Source organism: Schistocerca gregaria, unplaced genomic scaffold (assembly GCF_023897955.1).
Source record: "Schistocerca gregaria isolate iqSchGreg1 unplaced genomic scaffold, iqSchGreg1.2 ptg000418l, whole genome shotgun sequence".
In the NCBI taxonomy this organism is placed as follows: domain Eukaryota; kingdom Metazoa; phylum Arthropoda; class Insecta; order Orthoptera; family Acrididae; genus Schistocerca; species Schistocerca gregaria.
In genome coordinates, this window is record NW_026061850.1 from 490,855 (window position 1) to 509,547 (window position 18,693).

Genomic DNA, 18,693 nt, shown 5'->3' on the forward strand with positions numbered 1-18,693 from the left:
CAATCTGCACTAAAAACCCATTCAATGGAGAATCTGCTTTATGGTCGTACTACCAGATGACCCTGCTCTAAACAAAAAACATTTACACACATTTAACGATTCTAATACATTACTCCACTGGGAAATAAATGAGTATAAGTTATAAGGGTAAAAATCAAAGAAGCACCTAGGAAAAGAAGGAGGTCTTTACCAATAACTCCTATACTCAGGTTGCTTGGAGTGGTAGTTCCCATCCAGCAAAATCACACTCCATGTTTGAACAAACATAGCAGTCATGAAACAGAATCTCCCTGTTGAGAGGCAAGAAACATGTACCACAATTTGTGCATGTGCTGTCAAATATGCACCATAAGACGATTGAATGGGGAATCTGATTTCTGGCCATACAACCAGATGACCCTGCTGTAATCAACAAACATTTACCCACATTTCACGATTCAAATATATTATTCCACTGTGAAATTGATAAATATATGTGATGAGGGTAACAATCAAAACAAGGACTCAGCAAAAGAAAGATGTCTTTCCTAATAACTACAATTGTCAGAATGCTCGGAGTAGTGCTTCCCATCCAACAAAATCACACTCGAAATTAGAACAAGCAGTCATTAAACGGAATCTCCCTGTTGAGAGGGAAGAAACACGTACCACAATTTGTGCAGCACATTTATTGTTTTAGTGACCATTGCAATAAGATTTTTAAAAATTTAAAGCAATTGAATGAGATACGAAAACAAGAATAATTATCAAATTCCTAACATTTGTTATTCAGTAAAGTGCATGTGGTGTCCAATCTGCACCAAAAGACCATTGAATAGAGAATCTTATTTCTGTCCATACAACCAGATGACCCTGCTGTAAACAACAAACATATACCCACATTTCACGAATCAAATACATTACTCCACTGTGAAATTGACGAATATAAAAGATAAAGGTATCAATCAAAGGAAGCACCAAGCAAAAGAAAACAGGATTTCTAATAACTATAATCGTCAGAACGCTCGGAGTGGTGATTTCCATCCAACATAATCACACTTGATGTTTGAATAAACATAGCAGTCATGAAACGGAATCTCCCTGTTGAGAGAGAGGAAACATGTACCACAATTTGTGCAGCACATTGATTATTTTTAGTGACCATTGCAATAAGATTTTTAAAAATTTAAAGCAATTGAAGGAGATACGAAAACAAGAATAATTATCAAATTCCTAACATTTGTTATTCAGTAAAAGGCAAGTGGTGTCCAATCTGCTCTAAAAACCCATTCAATGGAGAATCTGCTTTCTGCTCATACAACCAGATGACTCTGCCCTAAACAAAAAACATTTACACACATTTAACGATTCAAATACATTACTCCACTGCGAAACAGATGAATATAAGTTATAAGGGTAACAATCAAAAGAACCACCTAGGAAAAGAAAGAGGTCTTTCCTAATAACTCCAATACTCAGGATGCTTGGAGTGGTACTTCCCATCCAACAAAATCACACTCCATGTTTGAACAAACATAGCAGTCATGAAACAAAATCTCCCTGTTGAGAGGCAAGAAACATGTACCACAATTTGTGCATGTGGTGTCAAATATGCACCAAAAGACGTTGAATGGGGAATCTGCTTTCTGGCCATACAAACAGATGACCCAGCTGTAATCAACAAATATTTACCCACATTTCACGATTCAAATATATTATTCCACTGTGAAATTGATGAATATATGTGATGAGGGTAACAATCAAAAGAAGGACTCAGCAAAAGAAAGAAGTCTTTCCTAATAACTCCAATTGTCAGAATGCTCGGAGTAGCGCCTCCATCCAACAAAATTACACTCGAAAGTAGAACATAGCAGGCATTAAACGGAATCTCCCTGTTGAGAGGGAAGAAACATGTACCACAATTTGTGCAGCACATTGATTATTTTTAGTGCCCATTGCAATAATATTTTAAAAAATATAAAGCAAATGAAGGAGATACCTCAACAAGAAGATTTATCAAATTCCGAACATTCGTTATTCAGTAAGGTGCATGTCGTGTCCAATCTGCACGAAAAGACCATTGAACAGAGAATCTGCTTTCTGGCCATACAACCACATGCCCGTGCAGTAAACAACAAACATATACCCACATTTCACGTACCAAATACATTACTCCACTGTGAAATTGACGAATATAAAAGATAAAGGTATCAATCAAAGGAAGCACCTAGCAAAAGAAAGCAGTATTTCTAATAACTCCAATCGTCAGAACGCTCGGAGTGGTGATTTCCATCCAACATAATCACACTCAATGTTCTAATAAACATAGCAGTCATGAAACGGAATCTCCCTGTTGAGAGAGAAAAAACATGGACCACAATTTGTGCAGCACATTGATAATTTTTAGTGACCACTGCAATAAGATTTTTAAAAATTTAAAGCAATTGAAGTAGATACGAAAACAAGACTATTCATCAAATTCCTAACATTTGTTATTCGGTAAAATTCAAGTGGTGTCCAATCTGCACTAAAAACTCATTGAACGGAGAATCTGCTTTCTGGTCATACAACCAGATGACCCTGCTCTAAACAAAAAACATTTACACACATTTAACAATTTAAATACATTACTGCCCTGCGAAACAGATGAATATAAGTTATAAGGGTAACAATCAAAAGAAGCACCTAGGAAGAGAAAGAGGTCTTTCCTAATAACTCCAATACTCAGGGTGCTTGGAGTGGTAGTTCCCATCCAACAAAATCACAATCCTTGTTTGAACAAACATAGCAGTCATGAAACAGAATCTCCCTGTTGAGAGGCAAGAAACATGTACCACAATTTGTGCATGTGGTGACAAATATGCATCAAAAGACGACTGATTGGGGAATCTGCTTTCTGGCCATACAACCAGATGACCTTGCTGTAATCAACAATCATTTACCCATATTTCACGATTCAAATATATTATTCCACTGTGAAACTGATGAATATATGTGACGAGGGTAACAATCAAAACTAGGACTTAGCAAAAGAAAGAAGTCTTTCCTAATAACTCCAATTGTCAGAATGCTCGGAGTAGTGCTTCCATCCAACAAAATTACACTCGAAAGTAGAACATAGCAGGCATTAAACGGAATCTCCCTGTTGAGAGGGAAGAAACATGTACCACAATTTGTGCAGCACATTGATTATTTTTAGTGACCATTGCAATAATATTTTAAAAAATATAAAGCAAATGAAGGAGATACCTCCACAAGAAGATTTATCAAATTCCGAACACTTGTTATTCAGTTAGGTGCATGTGGTGTCCAATCTGCACCAAAAGACCATTGAATAGAGAATCTGCTTTCTGGCCATACAACCAGATGACCCTGCTGTAAACAACAAACATTTACCCACATTTCACTAATCAAATACATTTCTCCACTGTGAAATTGACGAATATAAGTGATAAAGGTATCAATCAAAGGAAGCACCTAGCAAAAGAAAACAGTATTTCAATAACTCCAATCGTCAGAACCCTCGGAGTGGTGATTTCCATCCAACATAGTCACACTTGATGTTTGAATAAACATAGCAGTCATGAAACGGAATCTCCCTGTTGAGAGAGAAGAAACATGTACCACAATTTGTGCAGCACATTGATTATTTTTAGTGTCCATTGGAATATTATTCTTAATAATTTAAAGCAATTGAACGAGATACGAAAACAAGTATAATTATCAAATTCCTAACATTTGTTATTCAGTAAAATGCAAGTGGTGTCCAATCTGCACTAAAAACCCATTCAATGGAGAATCTGCTTTCTGGTCATAGAACCAGATGACCCTCCTCTAAACAAAAAACATTTACACACATTTAACGATTCAAATACATTACTCCACTGCGAAACAGATGAGTATAAGTTATAAGGGTAAAAATTAAAAGAAGCACCTAGGAAAAGAAGGAGGTCTTTCCCAATAACTCCTATACTCAGGATGCTTGGAGTGGTAGTTCCCATCCAACAAAATCACACTCCATGTTTGAACAAACATAGCAGTCATGAAACAGAATCTCCCTGTTGAGAGGCAAGAAATATGTACCACAATTTGTGAATGTGGTGTCAAATATGCACCCCCTGTGTTTTACCCATGCCGCCTTCAGAATTTGAAAGAGACTATTCCAGTCAACATTGTCAAAAGCTTTCTCTAAGTCTACAAATGCTAGAAACGTAGGTTTGCCTTTCCTTAATCTTTATTCTAAGATAAGTCGTAGGGTTAGTATTGTCTCACGTGTTACAACATATCTACGGAATCCAAACTGATCTTCTCCAAGGTCGACTTCTACCAGTTTTTCCATTCGTCTGTAAAGAATTCGCTTTAGTATTTTGCAGCTGTGATTTTCAAAGCTGATAGTTGGGTAATTTCACATCTGTCAACACCTGCTTTCTTTGGGATTGGAACTATTACATTCTTCTTAAACTCTGAGGGAATTTCGCCTGTCTCATACATCTTACTTATCAGATGGTAGAGTGTGGTAGGACTGGCTCTCCCAAGGCTGTCAGTCGTTCTAATGGAATGTTGTCTACTCCAGGGGCCTTGTTTCGACTTAGGGTTTTCAGTGCTCTCTCAAACTCTTCACGCAGTTCCATTTCATCTTCATCTACCTCCTCTTCCATTTCCATAATATTTTCCTCAAGAACATCGCCCCTGTGTAGACCCTCTATATACTCCTTCAACCTTCCTGCTTTCCCTTCTTTGCATAGAACTGGGTTTCCATCTGAGCTCTTGATATTCATGCAAGTGGTTCTCTTTTCTTCAAAGGTCTCTTTAATTCTCCTGTAAGCAGTATCTATCTTACCCCTCATGAGATAACCCTCTACATCCCTACATTTGTCCTCTAGCCATCCCTGCTTATCCATTTTGCACTTCCTGTCGATCTCATTTTTGAGACGTTTGTATTCCTTTTTGCCTGCTTCATTTACTGTATTTTTTATATTTTCTCCTTTCATCAATTAAATTCAATATTTCTTCTGTTACCCAAGGATTTCTATTAGCCCTCGTCTTTTTACCTACTTGATTCTCTGCTGCATTCACTATTTCATTTTTCAAAGCTACCCATTCTTCTTCTACTGTATTTCGTTCCCCCATTCCTGTCAATTGTTCTCTTATGCTCTTCCTGAAACTCTGTACAACCTCTGGTTTAGTCAGCTTATCCAGGTCCCATCTCCTTAAATTCCAACTTTTTTGCAGTTTCTACAGTTTTAATCTACAATTCATAACCAATAGATTGTGGCCAGAGTCCACATCTACCACTAGAAATGTCTTACAATTTAAAATCTGGTTCCTAAATCTCTGTCTTACCATTATATAATCTATCTGAAACTTTTATTATCTCCAGGGTTCTTCCATGTATACAACCTTCCTTCATGAATCTTGAACCAAGTGTTAGCTATGGTTAAGTTCTGCTCTGTGCAAAATTCTACCAGGTGGTTTCCTCTTTCATTTCTTAGCCCCAATCCATATTCACCTACTATGTTTGCTTCTCTTCCTGTTTCCTTCTCTTCTTTTTCCTCCTGTCGAATTCCAGTCACCCATGACTATTAAACTTTCGTCTCCCTTCACTACCTAAATAATTTCTTTTATCTCATTACACATTTCATCAATTTCTTCATCATCTGCAGAGCTAGTTGGCATATAAACTTGTACTACTGTAGTAGGTTTGGGCTTCGTGCCTATCTTGGCCACAATAATGCGTTTACTATGCTGTTTGTAGTAGCTTACCCACACTCCTATTTTTTATTCATTATTAAACCTACTCCTGCATTACCCCTATTTGATTTTGTATTTATAACCATGTATTCACCTGACCAAAAGTCTTGTTCCTCCTGCCACCGAACTTCACCAATTCCCACTATATCTAACTTTGACCTATCCATTTCCCTTTTTAAATTTTCTAACCTACCTGCCCAATTAAGGGGTCTGACATTCCACGCTCCGACCCGTAGAACGCCAGTTTTCTTTCTTCTGATAATGACAACCTCTTGAATAATCCCTGCCCAGAGATCCTAATGGGGAACTGTTTTACCTTCGGAATATTTTACCCAAGAGGACGCCATCGTCATTTAATCATACAGTAAAGGTGCATGCCCTCGGGAAAAATTATGGCAGTAGTTTTTCCTTGCTTTCAGCCATTCACAATACCACAACAGCAAGGCCGTTTTGGTTAGTGTTACAAGGCCAGATCAGTCAATCATCCAAACTGTTTTGCCCCTGCAACTACTGAAAAGGCTGCTGCCCCTCTTCAGGAACCACACGTTTGTCTGGCCTCTCAACAGATATCCCTCCATTGTGGTTGCACCTACGGTACGGCTATTTGTATCGTTGCGACACGCAAGCGTCCCCACCAATGGCAAGGTCCATAGTTATTGGGGGGGGGGGGGGGGGAGGGTGGCCTTCCTCTTCGTGTTGTATATTAATGATCTTGCAGACAATATTAATACACTACTGGCCATTAAAATTGCTACACCAAGAAGAAATGCAGATGTTAAACGGGTATTCTTTGGACAAATATGTTACACTAGAACTGACATGTGATTACATTTTCACGCAATTTGGGTGCATAGATCCTGAGAAATCAGTACCCAGAACAAACACCTGTGGCTGTAATAGCGGCCTTGATACCCCTGGGCATTGAGCCGAACAGAGCTTGGATGGCGTGTACAGGTACAGCTGCCCATGCAGTTTCAACACGATACCACAGTTCATCAAGAGTAGTGACTGGCGTATTGTGACGAAACAGTTGCTCGGCCGCCATTCACCAGACTTTTCAATAGGTGAGAGATCTGGAGAATGTGGTGGCCAGGGCAGCAGTCAAACATTTTCTGTATCCTGAAAGGCCCGTACAGGACCTGCAACATGCAGTAGTGTATTATCCTGCTGAAACGTAGGGTTTTGCAGGGATCGAATGAAGGGTAGGGCCACGGTCGTAACACCTCTGAAATGTAACGTCCACTGTTCAAAGTGCCGTCAATGCGAACAAGAGGTGACCGAGACGTGTAACCAATGGCACCCCATACCATGACGCCGGGTGATACGCCAGCATGGCGAAGACGAATACACGCTTCCAATGTTCGTTCACCGCGCTGTCGTCAAACACGGATGCGACCATCATGATGCTGTAAAGAGAGCCGGGATTCATCCGAAAAAATGACTTTTTGCCATTCGTGCACCCAGGTTCGTCGTTGAGTACACCATCGCAGGCACTCCTGCCTGTGATGCAGCGTCAAGGGTAACCGCAGCCACGGTCTCCAAGCTGATAGTCCGTGCTGCTGGAAACGTCGTCGAACTGTTCGTGCGGATGATTGTTGTCTTGCAAACGTCCCCATCTGTTGGCTCAGGCATCGAGACGTGGCTGCACGATCTGTTACAGCCGTGCGGATAAGATGCCTGTTATCTCGAGTGCTAGTGATACGAGGCCGTTGGGATCCAGCACGGCGTTCCGTATTACCCTCCTGAACCCATCGATTCCATATTCTGGTAACAGTCATTGGATCTCGACCGACGCGAGCAGCAATGTTGTGATACGGTAAACCGCAATCGTGATAGGCTACAATCCGACCTTTACCAAAGTCGGAAACGTAATGGAATGCACTCCTCCTCTGTACACGAAGCATCACCAGACAACGCCGGTCAACTGCTGTTTGTGTATGAGAAATCGGTTGGAAACTTTCCTCATGTCAGCACATTGTAGGTGTCGGCACCGGCGCCAACCTCGTGTGAATGTTCTGGAAAGCTTATCATTTGCATATCACAACATCCTCTTCCTGTCGGTTAATTTGGCGCCTGTAGCATTTTATCTTCGTGGTGTAGCAATGTTAACGGCCAGTAGTGTAGTAGCATAAGGCTCTTTGCAGCTGATGCACTTATCTATATGAAGTACTATCTGAAAGAAGCTGGATAAATATTCAGTCAGATCTTAATAAAATTTCAATGTCTGCAGAGATTGGAAACTTGCTTTAAATGTTCAGAAACGTAAAATTGTGCACTTCATAAAACAAAAACAAATGCCTATGACTATAATATCAATGATTCATTGCTGGAATAGGTCAGCTCATACAGATACCTGGGTGTGACACTTTGCAAGGACATGGAACGATCAAATTGGCTCAGCCGTGTTTACAGCAGACGGTAGACTTCGGTTTATTGGCCGAACACTGGAGAAGTGCAATCAGTCTGCAAAGGAGATGGCTTACAAACCACTCGTACGACCAGCCTGCGAATACTGCCGAAGTGTGTGGGACTCGTACCAGATGGGAATAACAGGGGATATTGGACGTATACAGAGAAGGGTAGTACGAATGTTCACAGTTTTGTTCAATCCGTGGGAGAGTGTCACAGAAATACTGAACGAATTGGAATAAAAAGACTCTTGAAGGTAGACGTAAACTATTCCGAGAACGTCTATTAACAAAGTTTCAGGAACCGGCTTTAAACGATGACTCTAGGTATATACTAAAGTCTTGTACGTTTAGCTGACATAGGAATCGTGAGGATAAGAAGAGAATAATTACTGCACACACAGAGGCATCAAACAATCATTCTTCCCCTACTCGATACGTCAATGATGCGGGAAGAAACACTAATAATTGGTAAAATGGGACGTACCCCCTGCCATGCATCTCACGTGGTTTACAGAGTGTAGATGTAGAATTAGCTGTAGAAATCCGAGAAAATTATCATTAAATGAAAATGTTATATTGTTATGAAAGTGCATTCTTATGTTTAAAATGTTAATTAAAACAGTCTTTCACCAGTTTTCTGTCGTATTTGTTAAGAAATGATGCCTCTTGTTCCTGCTATCTGTTTCAAATGGTTGAAATGGCTCTGAGCACTATGGGACTTAACATCTGAGGTCATCAGTCCCCTAGACTTAGAACTACTTAAACCTAACTAACCTAAGGACATCACACACATCCATGCCCGAGGCAGGGTTCGAACCTGCGAGAGTAGCAGCAGCGCGGTTCCGGACTGAAGCGCCTAGAACCGCTCTGCCGCAATGGCCGGCCTCCCTGTTTCTTGAGACTAACATGACTCCCTTCCAGTCTAGCTCAGGTCCTTGGTGCGGCTATGCATGTGGTATAGATGGCGACAAACCGTGAGGATCGGATCACAATTTTGTAAGACCCACTCATCGTGACAAAGCAAAATGAGTGAAATAATTTGGCCCATAAGGTTTTCACAGTGCTCGGTAGCAAACACTGGCCATGCAACAGTACGTTTCAGTAACTTTTATATCATTCACTCTAGAGTTTAAAATTTTACCCCGAATAGAGCAGCACTCTTCGTGACGTACATTTACCCTAAGACAAGGAAATCGACTGTTTTTACGAAGGTCATGTCGGTCTTACACCTGTAAATTTCGGTGGTTTCTGTGGGCTAGGGACAGGATCTGGTCGGTCAAGGATCATTTAATGCTTTTTAAATGTCCAACACTCAGCTGACAACCATCAAATCTTTTATGCGTAGAGGAGACTGGGACACAGTGAGCAGTGGGGCACACTGACCAATTGATTATGTAAAATCTGTGGCTGTGAGGATACCATCATAGCTCTGCACATGTAGCCTACACCCTCTTAGCATCTAGAAGACTGTGAAAACTAGATGGCTGAATTTTGCCGGAGTGTTGAAGTTGTGAGAGTCTAGTGGTTTACTATCTTGCTCTGCAAATTTTTCCACGTCTGTAGCAATTATTTGTACTTCCTCATACTATAGAAACCAAATATCAAGACGGTAAGCTGTTACCACAGATATTGTCTCTTCATACTAAATTACATACAGAATTATAACATCTGCATGTGACTGAATAAATATGTTCAGTTGAAGGGGTATGGGGCATAGTGAGCAATTTTTTCTGCGTCACAGTGAACATACACTGATGAGCCAACACATTATGACCACCTGCTTAATAAATTGTTAGTCCGTCTTTGGAACGAAATACATCACTGATTCCACATATCATGGATCCGACAGTTTGTTGGTAGGTTTTTGGAGGTATGTGGCATTATAAATAACAGGCCGCTGATAAGCGTATGTGGTGATGGCACCCGATAGAGACCCTATGGGTTGCATAGGATTTACATCTGGTGAATCTAGTCGTCGAGACATCAACCTGGTTTGAGATAATGCTCCTCAAACCACTCTGGCTCCCAGGTACGGGCAATTATACTGCTGAAAGATGACATCGCCGTTTGGGAAGGCATCAAGTATGTACGGACGCACATAGTTCACAGCTGTCAGCGTATCTTCGATTAGTACCTCAGATCCCATGTAAGCGCAGGAGAATGTCTCCCGTAGCGTAATGTTGCTCCCACCAGCCTGAGTCCGTGCCGCGCTGCACTTTCGAGCCGCCGCTCACCTCGATGACGTCGTTTGAGGAGGCGCCTATCGACCGAGTGTAGCAAAAATGTAATTCACCCAAAGAGCCGACACGTTTCCATCGATCGACTGTCGAGTCGCGATGGTCCCGAGCCCGTTGGAATCGTAATTGACGATGTCGTTGGGTCAAGATGAGAACACGCAGGTGTGGTCTGTTACGAAGCTACATGTTCACCAATGCTCGATGAACGGTGTGCTCCAAAACAATTGTGCATGCACCAGAATTGTGCTCTCTCGGCAGAGATGCCACAGACCACTTCTGTCCCACTTTAGAGAGCAGGCAAGCCTCCAAACACCATGTTCTGTGGAGGATCGTTGACGTCCGACCATTTAGCGTCTAGTTGTATTTTCACTGTCCTACATCTTTCCATAAATGCTCACGACAGTAGGAAGTGAACATTCGACCAGCTTCACTGTGTTTGAGATACTCGTTCACAGGGCCTGTGCACTAATAATATGCCCTTTGTCAACGTCGCTTGTCTCACTGGATTTCCGCACTAGCAGCCCATGCCTTCGCTAGGTTGATCCCCCGTCCGTGCCTGCTCCGCATATGTACTTTTGTTATCGCGTCACGCGCCACCGATGCCACCAGGCGGCATCCAGCGTTGCAGTGGGAAGTGATCATAATGTTTTAGCTTACCAGTGTACATGATGGAAATAAAAATGGTTTGCTACAGAGTGAGAAAAACTACTTTTGGTTTAGTACCTGCTGAAGAAATGATGAAGGCTGTGAATAGTGTAATTCAAGCAGGCACGATAGTTCTGTCAGCAGCAAAACAATACAACACTCCTCGTCAGACTCTTGAAAGGTTAGTTATCCTCGTACTGTGACAGTAAAAAAGGTGCAGTAGTTGCAAATCTACCGGTAAATACTGATAATGACAGCAACAGGACACACAAAACAGATACCAGCAACAAGCACCACTCCAGATGTAAGTCTGTCTGCGAATAGTAGCTGTTTATATACACACATAAAGAAAAAGTTTTGCATCACCCTGGTCTCCAGCACTCCTGAAGATAGACGTTGACTGTGGATATTGGATAATGTATTACAGACACAGTAACCTTGAGTGTTCAGAGATGTCACTAAACCTGCCCAAAGATGTAAACAACCATGCATGAGTAGCGCCTATTAAGCCGAGGGGTTCCGACAACCGATCAGTTCTAGTCATTCCACAAGGAAGGAGGTACATGGCTTGTGTTGTACGTAGTTCAACCATGCCTAGACGGTCAATACCGCAGTTCAATTGCGTCCGCATTGTTACTTTGAGCCAGGAAGGGCTCTCAACAAGAGAAGGCATATAGGAGTGAACCAAAGCGATATTTTTCGGACATGGAGGAGATACAGAGAAAGAGGAACTGTAGATGACATGCATCACTCAGGCCACCCAAGGGCTACTATTGCAGTAGATGACAGCTACCTACGGATTATTGCTCGGAGAAATCCTGACAGCAACGCCACCATGTTGCATAATTCCTTTTGTGCAGCTACAGGACGTCGTGATACGACTCAAACTGTGCGCAATAGGCTGCACGATGCACAACTTCACTCCAAACGTCCATGGCGAGGTTCATTTTTGCAACCACGACACCATGCAATGCGGTGCCAGCCGGGGTGGCCGAGCGGTTCTAGGCGCTAAAGTCGGGGACCGCGTGACCGCTACGGTCGCAGGTTCGAATCCTGCCTCGGGCATGGTTGTGTGATGTCCTTAGGTTAGTTTGGTCTAAGTAGTTCTAAGTTCTAGGGGACTGATGACCTCAGAAGTTAAGTCCTATAGTGCTCAGAGCCATTTGAACCATTATTATTTTTATTATTGTTATTATTATTTTGCAATGCAGTACAGATGGGCTCAACAACATGCCGAATGAACCGCTCAGGATTGGCATCACGTTCTGTTTACCAATGAGTGTTTCCTATGCGTTCAACCAGATTATCATTGGAGACATCTACATCTACATGACTACTCTGCAATTCACATTTAAGTGCTTGGCAGAGGGTTCACCGAACGACAATCATACTATCTCTCTACTATTCCACTCCCGAACAGCAAGCGGGTAAAACGAACACCTAAACCTTTCTGTTCGAGCTCTGAATTCTCTTATTTTATTTTGATGATCATTCCTACCTATGTAGGTTGGGCTCAACAAAATATTTTCGCATTCGGAAGAGAAAGTTGGTGACTGAAATTTCGTAAAAAGGTCTCGCCGCGACGAAAAACGTCTATGCTGTAATGAATTCCATCCCAACTCGTGTATCATATCTGCCACACTCTCCCCCCTATAACGTGATAATACAAAACGATCTGCCCTTTTTTGCACCCTTTCGATGTCCTCCGTCAATCCTACCTGGTAGGGATCCCACACCGCGCAGCAATATTCTAACAGAGGGCGAACGAGTGTAGTGTAAGCTGTCTCTTTAGTGGACTTGTTGCATCTTCTAAGTGTCCTGCCAATGAAACGAAACCTTTGGCTCGCCTTCCCGACAATATTATCTAAGTGGTCCTTCCAACTGAAGTTGTTCGTAATTTTAACACCCAGGTACTTAGTTGAATTGACAGCCTTGAGAATTGTACTATTTATCGAGTAATCGAATTCCAACGGATTTCTTTTGGAACTCATGTGGATCATCTCACACTTTACGTTATTTAGCGCCAACTGCCACCTGACACACCATACAGCTATCTTTTCTAAATCGCTTTGCAACTGATACTGGTCTTCGGATGACCTTACTAGACGGTAAATCACAGCATCATCTGCGAACAATCTAAGAGAACTGCTCAGATTGTCACCCAGGTCATTTATATAGATCAGGAACAGCAGAGGTCCCAGGACGCTTCCCTGGGGAACACCTGATATCACTTCCGTTTTACTCGATGATTTGCCGTCTATTACTACGAACTGCGACCTTCCTGACAGGAAATCACGAATCCACTCGCACAACTGAGACGATACCCCATAGCTCCGCAGCTTGATTAGAAGTCGCTTGTGAGGAACGGTGTCAAAAGCTTTCCGGAAATCTAGAAATACGGAATCAACTTGAGATCCCCTGTCGATAGCGGCCATTACTTCGTGCGAATAAAGAGCTAGCTGCGTTGCACAAGAGCGATGTTTTCTGAAGCCATGCTGATTACGTGTCAATAGATCGTTCCCTTCGAGGTGATTCATAATGTTTGAATACAGTATATGCTCCAAAACCCTACTGCAAACCGACGTCAATGATATAGGTCTGTAGTTAAATGGATTACTCCTACTACCCATCTTGAACACCGGTGCGACCTGCGCAATTTTCCAATCTGTAGGTACAGATCTATCGGTGAGCGAGCGGTTGTATATGAGTGCTAAGTAGGGAGCTATAGTATCAGCGTAATCTGAAAGGAACCTAATCGGTATACAATCTGGACCTGAAGACTTGCCCGTATCAAGCGATTTGAGTTGTTTCGCAACCCCTAAGATATCTACTTCTAAGAAACTCATGCTAGCAGATGTTCGTGTTTCAAATTCTGGAATATTCCATTCCTCTTCCCTGGTGAAGGAATTTCGGAAAACTGCGTTAAATAACTCCGCTTTAGCGGCACAGTCGTCGGTAACAGTACCATCGGCACTGCGCAGCGAAGGTATTGACTGCGTCTTGCCGCTTGTGTACTTTACATACGACCAGAATTTCTTCGGATTTTCTACCAAATTTCGAGACAATGTTTCGTTGTGGAACCTATTAAAGGCATCTCGCATTGAAGTACGTGCCAAATTTCGCGCGTCTGTAAATTTTAGCCAATCTTCGGGATTTCGCGTTCTTCTGAACTTCGCATGCTTTTTCGTTGCCTCTGCAACAGCGTCCGGACCTTTTTTGTGTACCACGGGGGATCCGTTCCATCTCTTACCAGTTTATGAGGTATGAATATCTCAATTGCTGTTGCTACTATATCTTTGAATTTGAGCCACATCTCGTCTACATTCGCATAGTCAGTTCGGAAGGAATGGAAATTGTCTTTTAGGAAGGCTTCTAGTGACACTTTATCCGCTTTTTTAAATAAAAATTATTTTGCGTTTGTTTCTGATGGATTTGGAAGAAATGGTATTGAGCTTGGTTACAACGACCTTGTGATCACTAATCAATGTATCAGTCATGGTGCTCTCTATCAGCTCTGGATTGTTTGTGGCTAAGAGGTCAAGTGTGTTTTCGCAACCATTTACAATTCGCGTGGGTTCGTGGACTAACTGCTCGAAATAATTTTCGGAGAAAGCATTTAGGACAATCTCGGAAGACGTTTTCTGCCTACCACCGGTTTTGAACAAGTATTTTTGCCAACATACCGAGGGTAGGTTGAAGTCCCCACCAACTATAACCGTATGAGTGGGGTATTTATTTGTTACGAGACTCAAACTTTCTCTGAACTGTTCCGCAACTGTATCATCGGAGTCTGGGGGTCGGTAGGAGCCAATTATTAACTTAATTCGGCTGTTAAGTATAACCTCCACCCATACCAATTCGCACGGAGTATCTACTTCGACTTCACTACGAGATAAACCACTACTGACAGACACAAACACTCCACCACCAATTCTGCCTAATCTATCTTTCCTGAACACCGTCTGAGACTTCGTAAAAATTTCTGCAGAACTTATTTCAGGCTTTAGCCAGCTTTCTGTACCAATAACGATATCAGCTTCTGTGCTTTCTGTTAGCGCTTGAAGCTCAGGGACTTTTCCAGCGCAACTACAACAATTTACAGCTATAATTCCGACTGTTCCTTGATTCAAGCACGTCCTGTAATTGCCAAGCACCCTTTGACATTGCAGCCCACCCCGTACTTTCCCGAGGCCTTCTAACCTAAAAAACCGCCCAGTCCACGCCACCGAGCCTCCGCTACCCGTGTAGCCGCCAGCTGAGTGTAGTGAACTCCTGACCTATTCAGCGGAACCCGAAACCCCACCACCCTATGGCGCAAGTCAAGGAATCTGCAGCCAGCACGGTCGCAGAACCGTCTGAGCCTCTGATTCAGACCCTCCACCCGGCTCTGCACCAAAGGTCCGCAGTCGGTTCTGTCGACGATGCTGCAGATGGTGAGCTCTCCCTTCATCTCGTAAGCAAGACCGGCAGCCTTCACCAAATCAGATAGCCGCTGGAATCCAGAGAGAATTTCCTCAGATCCAAAGTGACACACGTCATTAGTGCCGACATGTGCCACCACCTGCAGCTGGCTGCACCCTATGCTCTTCATGGCATCCGGAAGGACCCTTTCCACATCAGGAATGACTCCTCCCGGAATGCACACGGAGTGCACACTGGATTTCTTCCCCTCCTTAGCCGCCGTATCCCTAAGGGGCCCCATTACGCGCCTAACATTGGAGCTCCCAACTACCAATAAGCCCACCCTCTGCGATTGCCCGAACCTTGAAGGCTGAGAATGATCCTCTGAAACAGGGCAGGCAGCTGCATCTGGCTCAGCCAGAGACAGTGCCTGAAACCGGTTTGTCAGACGCACCGGGGAGGCTTTCTGATCAGCCTCCGGGGACGCCTTTCGCTGCCTGCCACGCCTTGGAACGACCTCCCAATCAACCACAGGCGAGGGCTCAGCCCCACTGCGGGCAACAACCGGGGCAACCACAGCGGCAGACCGATCTGGGGACAGACGGGACGAGGTTGACATCCCCGTGATACCCAAGTCCGGCTCCCCACAGTGGTGCCCATTGGCAACAGCCTCAAGCTGCGCGACCGAAGTCAGCGCCGATTGCAGCTGTGAGCGAAGGGATGCCAAGTCAGCCCTCATCCAAACACAGCAATCGCAGTCCCTGTCCATTCTAATCGATGTTGAACAACAGTTACTGAAACACGAGTCCGTGCCTAGATAACGCAAGCGAAACACGCCTAGAATGTATCAACTAACCTGTACAAATGCCTAACGACTGCGCTACAATCTGCTGAATTTACGATTACAGTAACTAAAACTCGAAATTGCACCTCCAATACGAAACTCACACGCAATTTAAATAAGAACCTACCAAGTAAACACTAAAGCGCGATGCTACAACTGTCAAATACTAAAATACCCCCGAAATATATGAATTAAACAATGCAAGTACCCAAAAACACGCAAAGAAATTAATTAAACTATCTAACAAATAAGTAAGCTAGGGTTATACGACTTGCTGTTGCAGCTGCTTATCCAACGGTGGCAGGGAGCACCTGTTTGGAGGCATCCTGGTCAAGCTGAACGCCTTAGACACACTGTCCAGCGAGTGCAGCAAGGTGGAGGTTCGCTTATCTTTTGGAGTGGTGTTATGTGGGGCCGAGGTACGCCACGGGTTGTCATGGAAGGCGCCGTAACGGCTGTACGATACATGAATGCCATCCTCCAACTGATAGTGCAACCATATCGGCAGCATACTGGCGAGGCATTCGTCTTCGTGGACGACAATTCGCGCTCCCATCGTGCACATCTTTTGAATGAGATCCTTCAGGATGACGACATCGCTCGACTAGAGTGACCAGCATCTTCTCCAGACATGAACCGTATCGAACATGCCTGGGATACACTGAAAAGAGCGTTTTAAGGGCGTTGCCCACCAACCACCCTGCGGGATCTACGCTGAATCGCCTTTGAGGAGTGGGACAATGTGAACCAACAGTGCTTTGAACTTGTGGATAGTATGCCACGAAGAATGCAGGACTTGCTACTGGGTATTAGAGGTACCGGTGTGGACAACAATGTCGACTACCACCTCTGAATGTCTTGCTGTATGTATGGTTTTCATGAGCAATAAAAAGGGAGAAAATGGCATGTATGTTGATCTCCATTCCAATTTTATGTACAGGTTCCAGAGCTCTAGGAACCGAGGTGATGCAAAACGTTTTTTTGATGTATGTAGCTCAATACATTTGGTAACACTGAAGGAATTTCCACATTTTCCAAAAGCAAAAACCTGTAAGACAAGAGCTCATTTATCGAATAAAAAGAGAAAGAACAAGAATTCTTAATGACAGCTCTAAGAAGCAGGAGTTTCTAGAGCGTACAAATGGGAAGAAAATGAACTTTCAAACTCTCAAAATTAAGCAACGCGTCCATTTCTAAACGTGTCAGAAGGCAAATTCAGCCAGAGAGCAGCTCAAGAAGGCTCTGCGATTCTTCTGATGGGTGACAGAGGTGATAATCTGAGTTTTCGCTATAAGGTATAATTAAAGATCAAAGGCGATGTTGAAAAGAAAGGACTAAGTTACACTGCAGTTGTGACTTACCTGCAGAACTCATGAAAGTTTGACAGATATTTTTCGTTTGCTGCAGGTACAGAAGCACATGAAATTAGTTTCACAGATGTCATTTGTAGGCAGACTACCGGAGACTTACACAGTCAGCGGCACAAAAGAAACTGTAGTGATGCTTGTATTCCCTACTGACATGGATACTTACAATGCCATTGATTTTACTATGCGCAAATTCAATGTATCACATGTTTACCGAGAAAAATAAATGTTTCCAGTGTGTCTGTGGACTTCGTTTCTGTTGCTCCCTGCGGCCGACGCCAACACTCAGTGTGCGCCACGATGGGGGTGCTATCAATAATTCCGTGTGTAAACTTTTTGTCACATGAAAACGTATGAATAAATATGGAGATTGGATGGTATAGGCTTCCTAAATGGACCGAAATAATTCACAAATATTATCAAATTTCGTCACAAACTGTTCTAAAACAAAAGCCGTGCCCACTGTGTCGCAGTCTCCCCTATTGAATTAACAGTGTTTCAGCATTTACTTCTGCTTCCATTCTTTTTAATTTTATCTCCTACTTTGGATGGCCAGGATCAGCCGCTCTGCCTCCACCGTTTCCCTTACCGTCCGGATCCCTGTAACAAAGCCCGTCACCCCAGCCTCGACGAGTTTCGAAACTGGAGAACCAAAGTCGGTGTCTGGGTTAGACCTGTGTTACTGCTACAGTTTAGTGTTGAAAAGGACTGAGAAGGTCAGCTAAGGTTAGAATTAACTTTCAACGACTTTTCTCTTTTTTAAAAAAGAAAGAAAAGCAAACAAACAATCATTCACATTTATTATTAATTTTCAAGGTTGCTGTGTACTCGTGTGCTGTTTAAAGTACTTTATACAGGAAGCGTCTTACGTGTATGTAACAGTGTAATCCACTAACAGTTATGGATTGACGAGTATCGAAGTCGACGTATAAGCAATCACCATCAAAATACACTGAAGAGCCAAAGAAACTGGTACACCTGCCTAATATTATGCACGGCCCCTGCGAACGCACAGAAGTGCAGCAACATGATCTGGCGTGGACTCGATTAATGTCTGA